General features: G+C 36.2%; 1 protein-coding gene across 1 annotated transcript in view; it reads left to right on the top strand.

The window, feature by feature from the left end:
• Positions 1-1,432: 1,432 nt before the first annotated feature.
• Positions 1,433-12,008, top strand: part of LOC148947023 (phospholipid-transporting ATPase ABCA3-like) — a 513,909-nt gene continuing 503,333 nt past the window's right edge. The window contains exon 1 of the mRNA XM_089096491.1: positions 1,433-1,450. The gene's annotated coding sequence lies outside the window, so the exon portion shown is untranslated. The remainder of the gene's footprint in view (positions 1,451-12,008) is intronic.

Below are 12,008 nucleotides of genomic sequence, written 5' to 3'. Positions count from 1 at the left end.
AACACCAAGTTTCTGCTTATGGAGAGTGGATTAACAACAATAAGGGAGAGACGTAGCTTTCTCTTGACAAAACATCTTACAAAAATTGAATCAAATAGCTCACACACACTACATAATTGGCTAAAAAATCCAGCCATGTATAGAGGCATTGCAGATGAGTATGCCAATATTCAGAAGAAGTTCCCCATACCAGCAGTCTATTACACTCACGTTCCCCCAATCCCCTCCATGGAATTGGTCAAGTCCCATAATAAATACTGACTTCTCAAAGTGGAATAAAGATTTAACCCCCATTGCTTTTGTCCAGAAAAAATTTGCAAAATTTAATACAATTACCTATAAAAATCACTTCCAAATATTTGTTGATGGGTCAAAAATAAATAAGAAGGTTGCAAGTGGTGCTTTCCTTCCTCACCAGAAAATTGCAATGGGCGAGAGATTATATAATAATTTATCTATAATGTCTGCTGAGTTAAATAACATAATCATGGCACTAGAACACCTTAAGGAAAACCAACCTTTGATTGCAAATTCAAATAATATTATCATATATTCCGACTCTCTATCAAGCCTTGAGGTGCTGGCCTCAGCTCCTCAATATAAGTTGGATATTGACACTTATCATTGTCTCAGTATTATGGATAATCTTGCTTCAAGTGGCATAAAAACTTATTTTCAGTATATTCCTAGCCACTCTGGCATAAGTGGTAATCATCAGGTTGATGAAATAGCAAAAAATGCTATAAATATTGACAAGCCAAGTGGGAGACCAATCCCAATTAGAGATATTTACAAATGGAGGCTATCAGATATTAATTTTAATAAGATTAATCCTATCCTTTCCCCCTTTCTCAACAAGTATCTTTCTAAAATTTATCATAGAATTCGTGCTGGAACAAATGGACTAAATTTTCTTGCATTCTCACATAAGTTTTCTAATTCAAGTGGTTCAATTCCCCTGTCCCCTCTTTGCAGGCATTGTAACATGAACAATGAAACAATTGACCATTGCCTATTTGAATGTAATATGCTGACGTCTGCACAACATACCTTGCTTTGTAAACTGTTAAAATGCTCCAAACACTACAAAATCTCACTATCAGCCAAGAGCCTAGCCAACTATACCTGCACACAGAGCACAGAAATTGATATCTATCCTCTTATATTTGAACTCCTTGAGTCAAAAGATCTACTGAAAGATATCTGAGAATATCTAATAAATAAGAGACAACCAAACCGGTAGCTCTGTTGCCCACAGAGTGAAGCAAAAAGAAAAGGGCTAAATAGTATCAACTGAATAGCCCGCCTGCTGTGAATTAGAAGAAGAAGAAGAAGAATAATGCTACACTTTAATTACGCAAGTTTATGCGTAAGCATTAACCAGGGCTGACCAATATGAGACGATAGTGGGTTTGATAAAGATAAATGTTGACTTTTAATGAAGGAAATGGTATGTATATTCATGCATGCATAAAAGAAGTACTTTCAGAAAAAAATACAGACACAAATGTAGTTTTTTCGGACTTACCGTGCAGTCTAGACTCCAACAATCTAATCGCAGATACATAATTTTGGGAAGGGGGCAAATGGTGGCTAATTTGTAATTCTAATGATTTTTTGCCTGAGGTACTCTCAGACTCAACAGGGAATTTTAATGATATTTATTGTTTGCTCAACAGATTCCAATAAATATAAGCAAAAACTTAACAAAATTAAAATACACCTAGCCCAAGAGGGTAACAAGCGATTTTCCTTTGCATCCTTGCCAAATCAGTGTTCTTTGATTTGGCGGTATATCAAAGCGTTCTTTGATTTGTCACGGCTTGCGCCGCGACACGCGCATGGCCTGACAAGTATAGTTGGATTAGTTCAAGATCAGTTTTTTTTGTCTGCTTATTTCAAACTTAGCACCAATCTTTCCAAACAAACACAGCAAAAAAGGTGGTCCTGGTTAAATCAAAATACAATTCTTCTCCATACTTTTAAGTGAGAATTGTTTTCTTTATATGTTTCTTATTCAGTAGCTCTGATTTAAGACAAATAGACCTTGATTTTTGTTTAGTTTTGTTTTGTTTAGTAACAGAGAAGGCCATCCCATACCCCTTTGCAGCAATGGAAGCAAATGCTGCCATACAATACCAAATAAAGCCTGTAATGAAACCAACCAAACCCCCCCAGTCAAACGCCCCCACTGCATCCAGTACCCCGTATAAAACACCCTCTTCTAAGCCCCCTCGCTCACATCCCTATCAGAAGGAATCACCAAGTCATTAAGCCTCCTTGTCCGGTGAGATGAGGTCAGCCTTGCCCCCCCCTCCCAAGAAGAAACAAACCAGAAACACTACCAGGAATTATTTCCTTAACTGACAAACAGGAATCACAACCAAACATGCAATCCCCAAATATATGCTTATTCAGTCTAAACAGTAATGCAGTTCAGGCCATGAACATACATCAACTACAGAAAACAAAATCATTGCAGAATCGGCAAAAGTCTACATCACCGATGATATGCTCATTCAAGAAAAAAAAGATCTTGCTTTACTTTTAACAAAGCTGAACATTGATGCACAGTTATATAAAAAATAAATCAACAACACAACACAAATCATTTCTCCAGTTGAACATAATATCACTCACAGAAAATAAGCTAAATGAACTAATATCTTTTATGAATAATAATTCCATTAATATTGCTTGCCTCCAGGAAACTCATTTAACCCAAAATCAACAAATTAAGTCTCTGGGATATACTATCCTGAGAAAGGATAGATCATCAGAGATAAAAGGAGGTGGTGTAGCTCTATTAGTTAAAAATAATATAAAATTCTGTGGCATCAATTTTCCAGATTTTGCTAATTATGTTGATGCAATTGGTATCAGTGTTTGGCTGAATAATTAAAAAACTACATAATAAGCTTTTATAACCCTAATGGCCAAACTACAGATGCCATGGATTTCTTTAATTATATAAATAATTATAATGTATTAAAAAATATCATTATTTGTGGAGATTTCAATGCCCACAGCCTTTTGTGGGGGAATAAACCAGCAAATAAAGCTGGTAAATTGATTGAGTATATGACTTCAAATAATAGTGAAGTAGCTGTTGCTACCCCTCCAAACCTGAATACTTATTTCAACCCCAAAAGTGGCAGATTCTCCACAATTGACCTACAAATTGTGTCATTAAATATTTTGAATAAAATTTATATGAATAAAATTGATAGTCTGTGTACTGATCACTTTGCTATAGTGTGTTCCCTAAATGAACCTGCTGAAACTCTACCACATACCTCCAAATATATCAACACTAAAGCAAATTGGTCCATGTTCAATAATAAGCTAAATGATGAAATCACAAGTTTCACCCAAAATTCATAAATTTCAAACACAACAGTTGACACACATGCTGAAGTATTGACATCTTTACAGCTAATCATGCTATCCCCAGGACAACACCTAAGAAAACCTACCCTAAACACATTCCTAAAGCCTGGTGGACAAATGAGTGCCAAAATAAATGGAGAATAAAAAAAGCAGCTAGGACAAAATTCATAGAAAAAACCCTCACCTACTACATATTTTAGAAAAATTACAAGCAGAATCTAATCTAAAAAGGACTATAATAGATGCTAAATAAAATTACTGGAATAATTTTGCAAATAATCTCTCCAGAGAAACACATGAGCCAATTATACATAAAGTCATAAGCCACATCTGTGGGAAAAAGGCTTCCCCCAACCCACTCCTGTATGAGCTTATACATAATAATACCAATTATGACAATGATAACGAAAATGCTAAGCTATTTGCAACTCTTTTTGTTAATAAGCTAACATCAAATAATCAAAGCAAAATATTCCCCAATTCTTATGAACCCAAGTTACCAACCACGCCCAGGATCCGAGTATATAAGTAGTCCATTTTCAATCCAGGAAATGAATAATGCAATACATCATATTAGGACCAAAACTAGCGGCAGCTATGACAATATACACCCTACATGGATAGAGAATCTCACCCCTTCATACAAACAAGAACTGCTAAACTGTTATAATCACGCTTGGGCATCTTCTATGTTCTCCAATATATGGAAATGTTCGTCCCTCCTACCAATCCTAAAGAAAAATAAACCCGAAGAGAACCCTGAGTCCTATAGACCCATAATGATTACTCCTGTGATGTGGAAAATAATTTAGAAAATTATCTATCACAGACTCCTCTAGTTTGTTGAAAAAAACAATATGATCCCTCACACTCAAACTGGATTCAGGAAACACCACTCCTCAACAGATGCTTTCATTTTGCTAACAAATGCAATAAATGAATCATTCTCAAAAAATAATGTCCTAGTTGCAGCTTTCCTAGATTCTGAAGGGGCATATGACAATGTGAACCACCAAATCCTTTTAAACAAACTTGCAAACATTGGACTACCCCCCAAGCTAGTACCTTTTATAAAATCCTTCATAGAAGTCCGAAGTTTAATTGTTTGTGTTGGTTCAGCCTCTTCACCCCAAAAGACAACAACCAAAGGCCTACCTCAGGGAGCAGTCCTCAGTTGCCTCCTGTTTGCCCTATATCTCTGGGACATGAATCTACCCCACACAAATCTACAATATGCTGACGATCTGGTGCTATGGTCATCTGGAAACACCTTTGAGGTAGCACAGTCAACTCTGCAAAAGTCACTTTTCCAATTTGAAAAATTCTCTCAACATTCAGATTTACCCATTGCACCTACCAAGTCAAAAATAATCCAATTTCACCGGAAGCGAAACCATGTTAATGCAAAACTAACTCTAAATAAAACAACTATACCAGAAGATAATCATATTAATTAACTAGGTCTCATGCTTGACCAAAAACTTAATTTCCACCTCCAAATTTCAAACACAATAAGAAAATGCTACAGAAAAACAAATATACTAAAAAGACTTCTTTCCACACCCTTGGGCTGTAAGGAAAAAACCTTACTCCAGTTTTATAAATCACATATAAGATCTCATATTGACTATGGGCTCATTGTATATGGTGCATGTGCAAAGACCCAGATGCAAAAAATTGAAACAACACAAAATGACATAATCCGCCTCATATTTGGTCTTAGGAAACCCACAAGCACCAATTTTCTGCTTATGGAGAGTGGATTAACAACAATAAGGGAGAGACGTAGCTTTCTCTTGACAAAACATCTTACAAAAATTGAATCAAATAGCTCACACACCCTACATAATTGTTTAAGCAATCCACCCATGTATAGAGGCATTGCACTTGAGTATGTCAACATTCAGAAGAAGTTCCCCGTACCAGCAAAGTCTATTGCACCCACTTTCCCCCAATCCCCTCCATAAAATTGGTCAAGTCCCATAATAAATACTGATTTCTCAAAGTGGACTAAAGATTTAACCCCCATCGCTTTTGTCCAGAAAAAATTTGCTGAACATAATTCAATTACCTATAAAAATCACTTCCAAATATTTGTTGATGGGTCAAAAATGAACGAGAAGTTAGCAAATGGTGCTTTCCTTCCTCACCTGAAAATTGCAATGGGCGAGAGATTATATAATAATTTATGTATAATGTCTGCTGAGTTAAATGCCATAATCATGGCATTAGAACACTTTAAGGAAAACCAACCTTTGATTGCTAATTCAAATAATATTATAGCATATTCCGACTCTTTATCCAGTCTTGAGTTGCTGGCCTCAGCTTTTCAGTATAAGCTGAGCATTGACATTCGTGATTGTATCAATATCATGGATAATTTTGATTCAATTGGTTCAAAAATTTATTTTTCGTACATTTCTGGCCATTCTGGTATAATTGCTAATCATCAAGTTGATGAAATAGCAGAAAATGTTATAAATACTGACCAGCCAAGTAGGAGACCAATCCCGATTAGAGTTATTTACCGATGGAGGCTATCAGATATTAATTTTAATAAGAATAATCCTATCCTTTCCCCCTTTCCCAATAAGTATTTTTCTAAAATTTATCATAGAATTCGTTCTGGAACAAATGGACTAAATTTCCTTGCATTCTCATATAAGTTTTCCAATACAAGTGGTTCCATTCCCCTGTCCCCTCTTTGCAGGCATTGTAATATGAATAATGAAACAATTGACCATTGCCAATTTGAATGTAATATGCTGACGTCTGCACAACATACCTTGGTTTGTAAAGTGTTAAAATGCTTCAAACACCACAAAATCTCACTATCAGCCAAGAGCAGCGCCAACTATACCTGCACACAGAGCACAGCAACTGATATCTATCATCTTATATTTGAACTCCTTGAGTCAAAAGATCTACTGAAAGATATCTGAAAATATCTAAAAAATAAGAGACGACCAAGCCAGTAGCTCTGTAGCCCACAGAGTGAAGCAAAAAGAAAAGGGCTAAATAGTACTAACTGAATAGCCCGCCTGCTGTGAATTAGAAGAAAAAGAAGAAGTAGATATAGCCTATAATAGCACACTTTAGGGTGCAGATGATATAGTCCTATGGTCTACCTCAAATGATTTTGAACTAGCCCAATCCAAGTTACAAAAGTTGCTTTATGCATTTGAATGTTTCTCCAACAATTCATGCCTACCCACCGCCCCATCAAAATCAGCTATAGTACAGTTTCATAACAAGAGAAATCCCCAATCTGCCCTACTAACCCTAAATGGTGTTGTCATCCAAGAGCAACAACACATCAATCCATCCACTGGAAAATATATTGCAAAGCTACAAGCAGAGGCAAAACTTAAGAGAACAATCAAACTTGCAAAAGAAGAGGCATTCAAAAACTTTCTCTTATCTGTGTCCCACAAAACGCAAGAGTCAAAGATTCATAAATTCCTAGACAAGATGTGTGGCAAATTATACACACAGAACCCCTTCCATTACCAGCTAACTCTAAATGGTCAGCAGCTGGAAACCAACGAAGAAAAGGCTAAATTTTTAGCAGATTTTTATGAGAAGAAATTCAAAAACACCTCTCATAATCCACCTCAGACCAGCCTAACACCCCATTTTGACTTGCCTGGGTCCCAGTATCTACTCCAAGATTTTACAATGATTGAGCTGAATAAAGCAATCAATTCAATCAAACCCAAAACAACTTGCAGCCACGACCAGATCCATCCATCTTTACTCCAGCACCTTCCAATAGAGTTTAAAAAAGTACTCTTATCTCTCTTCAACAATGCCTGGAGCAATTCCTCCTTCCCATCTGCTTGGAAAACATCACTCATCATCCCCATATTAAAACAAAATAAACCCAAAGAGGACCCCAACTCCTTCAGACCCATTATGATTACCCCAGTTCTGGGAAAATTATATGAGAAGATAATCCACTCCCGATTGTATTGGTTTGCTGAGTCTAACCACCTCATCCCACATACCCAAACAGCATTTAGGAAATATCATTCTTCCATTGATGCATTTGTTCGCCTAACCAATGCCATATCTGAGTGTCTGAAAGACAACCAAATCCTGGTTGCAGCCTTCTTGGACTTCCAAAACGCATATGATAATATCCAACATCCACCCCTACTGCAAAAATTATCAAAAATGGGTTTTCCAATACCGGTAATGAATTTCTTTAAAAGTTACCTATCTGAACGCTCTTTTGTTCTCCAAGTAAATTCCTACATCACTTCTAAAAAGTCTGTCTCCAAAGGCCTTCCCCAAGGTGCTGTCCTCAGCTGTCTCCTGTTTTCACTATATTTATGGGATCTCAACCTACCCCAAACAAATATTCAGTTTGCAGATGATATAGTCCTATGGTCTACCTCAAATGATTTTGAACTAGCCCAATCCAAGTTACAAAAGTCACTTTATGCCTTTGAATGTTTCTCCAACAATTCATGCCTACCCACCGCCCCATCAAAATCAACTATAGTACAGTTTCATAACAGGAAAAATCCCCAATCTGCCCTACTAACCCTAAATGGTGTTGTCATCCAAGAGCAACAACACATCAAATATCTTGGCCTCACTCTAGACCAAAAACTAACCTTCAGGCTCCACATTGAAAATGTGAGAATAAAATGCCTCAGGAAAATGCGTATCCTACAAAGGCTACTCAATACGCCTTGGGGTTGCCATGAAAAAACTCTAAAAAATTTCTATAAGACTTATATTAGATCTCAGATTGATTATGGACTAATTGTATATGGCTCATGCTCAAATACCCTACTATGCAGTCTGGAGACTGTCCAGAATACTATGATCCGTGCTATACTTGGCCTCAGGAATCACACCAAAACCAACTTCCTCCTCAGTGAAAGTGGTCTCACCTCTATTACCATGCGTAGAAACATTCTACTTGCCCGCTACTTTACAAAATTGAAGGTAACAGTTCCCATAGATTACATGACTGGCTAAGAAACCCTGGAGCTTTTAGGGGCCTTGCACGGGAATTTGCAACCACCTAAATGACCCACCCCATACCTTCATCTTCCTTATTTCAAATATACCCCCGGATACCTTCCTGGGCTAACCTCTACCCAGAAGTGAACCTTTTGTTTGCGCCAGCTATTAAAACAGACCTTTCCCTTGCCTATGTAAAATCATTATTTCATGAATTAGAGTCTCAGAGATATATCCACCACCTCCCAATTTTTGTGGATGGCTCAAAAACAGATTCCAGGACTGCTTGTGGAGTCCACTTCCCATCTTTAGGTATAGCAGCTGCGGAAAGGCTCCAAAATGATGTGAGTATCATGACAGCTGAAATAGCTGCCATCAACATTGCATTGGAAACCATTATAAAGATGCCAAACCCCCCCAGAAACACCCCAATTATAATTTATTCAGACTCAAAATCAGCCCTTGCCTCAATATCACCAGAACATTCAGACTACCCAGACAATGATACCTCCACCACTCTTGTACTATTGAACCAACTACTTAAACAAGGTATATCCACAAAATTCCAGTACATCCCAAGTCAAATGGGTATAAAAGGGAACCACAAGGCAGATGAAATAGCTAAATCTGCCCTTCAGCATGAAATAATTTCTGGAAGACCTATCCCAGTAAGAGATGTAAACCATTGGCGCCTAAAAATTTATCTAACAAACCAATGTCCACCAAACCTTTCTCCATTTACATCCCGGAAAGACTCAAAGATGTACCACAGAATACGATCAAATGCTACTGGCCTTAACAGCCAAACTTATCTCTATCAAAACACAACCATTCCAACAGTAATCAGCCCTCTTTGCCGCCTATGTCAAACCTATGATGAGACCATCAACCATGTTCTTTTTGGTTGCCCTGTGGCAACTCTCAACCATAAAAAAGAATGGCTAACTTTATCTGCTATATTCAAGCGCCTCAAGCTAACCCCTAATCTTGACCAACTAACACAAAGGAGACATTCTTCAACTGATGATGCTGAATTGTTCAAAGCTGTCTTTAACTGCCTAAATATAGGTGGTTTCATCAATGATGTATAAAGCCTATTATTGAATAATAATAGTCTAATCTCTATATTTGATTTCCCAGGACACCCCTGACATAATCATACAATACGAAAAAGGTTAAATGGATTCATCCGAAGCCTATAATTGAAGAAGAAGAAGAAGAAGTTTGAGTCAATAATTCACAATTTAAATTTGACAGCATCAGATGGGTTTGTTGATCAAATTTATTAGAAATTCTTTTGGTAAAATTCTATTTTAGCTACTTCTGGCTATCTTGGAAAGGAGTTTGGTTAGGAAAATGAAATTTTCAGGGATAGATCTACAGGCTAAAATATATCCTGGGAAGGTATTTTGAAGTACCTACCTCCACTCCTTCTCCCTCTACAGGGTCCTGACCTTTGATGACCTTTAAAAATCTGTGTGTTATAAAAGTGAAACCTTGTAAAATAGATCTTCTGCTTAAAATGAAGTCCAACAAAATTGTTTTCAGCTTCACAACTTTGCTCAATCCTGATTTATAGAGTTTGAAAGATATGCAAATACATTTACTAAATTTTGAAAATTAACATTGATATGGCTTAAAATACTACTCAAATATTAAAAGAATGGTAAAATTATACTTTAGCTACTTTTGTCTATCTTGGAAAGGGGTTAGGTTAGGAAAATGAAAATTAGTCCAGGAGTATACCCAATGGATAATATCCAAAAATTTCTGTTCTATAAAATATAAAAATAATATCCAACCATACTTAGTTAATGCCAAAATTATCCAACTTGTTAGCTATCTGGAAAATCCTTTTAAGCAAATAAAAAATTATCCAATGAAGAACATAATTAAAATTTAAAAGCCAAATATAACAAAGCATAAGAGCCAACTTAGAATCTCTAACTAGGTGGAAAATACTTTAACTTAATGCTGCTGATATATATTCAACTAGACAGATAAGTAAATTCATCATGCAAACTAGTAATAATATCCAACTAGTTTTTCACTCTGTCCTAGCCCTTCTGATATTAATCTAACTAGGTAGTTAAGTAACTTCCTGCCTACTGAAATATATATCAGAAGATCTGAGAATCAGCATTATCCACCTAGTTAGATATTCTTGCTGTGCCTAAGAGAAACCATTGATCTGGTTAGTTGGATATTATCCCAAAACTGCATAGCCTAATGGAAATTATTTATCCTCCTAGTTGGATATATATCAGGAGTGTTAAGACTTGGTATTATCCACCTAGTTAGATGCTCAAGCTTTGTCTAAGAGAAATGAATTATCTGGCTAGTTGGATATTACCCAAACTGCTTAGAGAATCTTCTTATCTGCCTAGTTGGATATATATAGCAGAAACACTAAGCTACATTATCATTGAACTAGGTTGATATTGTCTCTGTCTAAGAGAAACAATTTATGTGGCTAGTTGGATATTAACCCCAAACTGCTTAGACCATCTTCTTATCTGCCTAGTTAGATATATATCAGAAACACCAAGCTACATTATTATCCAACTAGGTGGATATTCTCTCTGTGCATAAGAGAAATAATTTATCTGGCTAGTTGGATATATATCAGACACACTTAGCTACATTATTATCTAACTAGGTAGATATTCTTGCTGTGCCTAAGGGAAACAATTTATTTAGCTAGTTGGATATTATCCCAAAACTGCATAGCCTAATAGAATTTACTTATCTTCCTATTTGGATATATATCAGGAGTGTTAAGACTTGGTATTATCCACCTAGCTAGATGTTCATGCTGTGCCTAAGAGAAATGAATTGTCTGGCTAGTTGGATATTAACCCAAACTGCTTAGAGTCTTCTTATCTTCCTAGTTGGATATGTATCAGAAAAACTAAGCTACACTATTATCCAACTAGGTAGATATTCTCTCTGCCTAAGAGAAACAATTTATCTGGCTAGTTGGATATTGACCCAAAACTGCTGAGAGAATCTTCTTATCTGTCTATTTGGATATATCCAAAACATTAAGCTATGTTATTATGCAACTAGGTAGATATTCTGTATATTGCATAGATAGTCAAATATTCAGCTATGTAGGTAAAGGTGTAAGAGTCACAAAAATGTTATTATCTGTCTAGCGTTATATTTTGTGTTGATACTAAGTGTAGTTGGATATTGTGTTTACATTCTATAGAATGGGATTTTTTAAAGAATATCTATTGGGCACCTTCCTTACAGGCTAAAGTATGTCCCAGGAAGGGATTTTGAATTACTTATGTACTTCATTTAAGCAGAAAATCTATTTTGCAAGGTTTTACTTTTATAACACAAAGATTTCTAAAGGTCATCAAAGGTCAGGACCAACTGGAGGGCAAAGGAGCAGAGGTAGATACTTAAAAATACCTTCCCTGGACATACTTTAACCTGTAGATCCATCCGTGAAAGTTTCATGGTCCTAACCTTACACCTTTCCAAGATAGTCAAAAGTAGCTAAAGTAGAATTTTTCCATTGCAAATTGCATCTTGAGCCCTTAAAGGGGCCCCAAAGGTATATCATTTTTGTAACCACAGAAAGAACTTATCAACACTAGTTAAGTTACTGTAAGGTGGTTAAAAATATA

Source organism: Artemia sp. Qi Xiang Cuo, chromosome 11, assembly GCF_049724085.1.
Source record: "Artemia sp. Qi Xiang Cuo chromosome 11, ASM4972408v1, whole genome shotgun sequence".
NCBI lineage: Eukaryota > Metazoa > Arthropoda > Branchiopoda > Anostraca > Artemiidae > Artemia > Artemia sp. Qi Xiang Cuo.
This window is presented reverse-complemented; position numbering and strand designations above follow the sequence as displayed.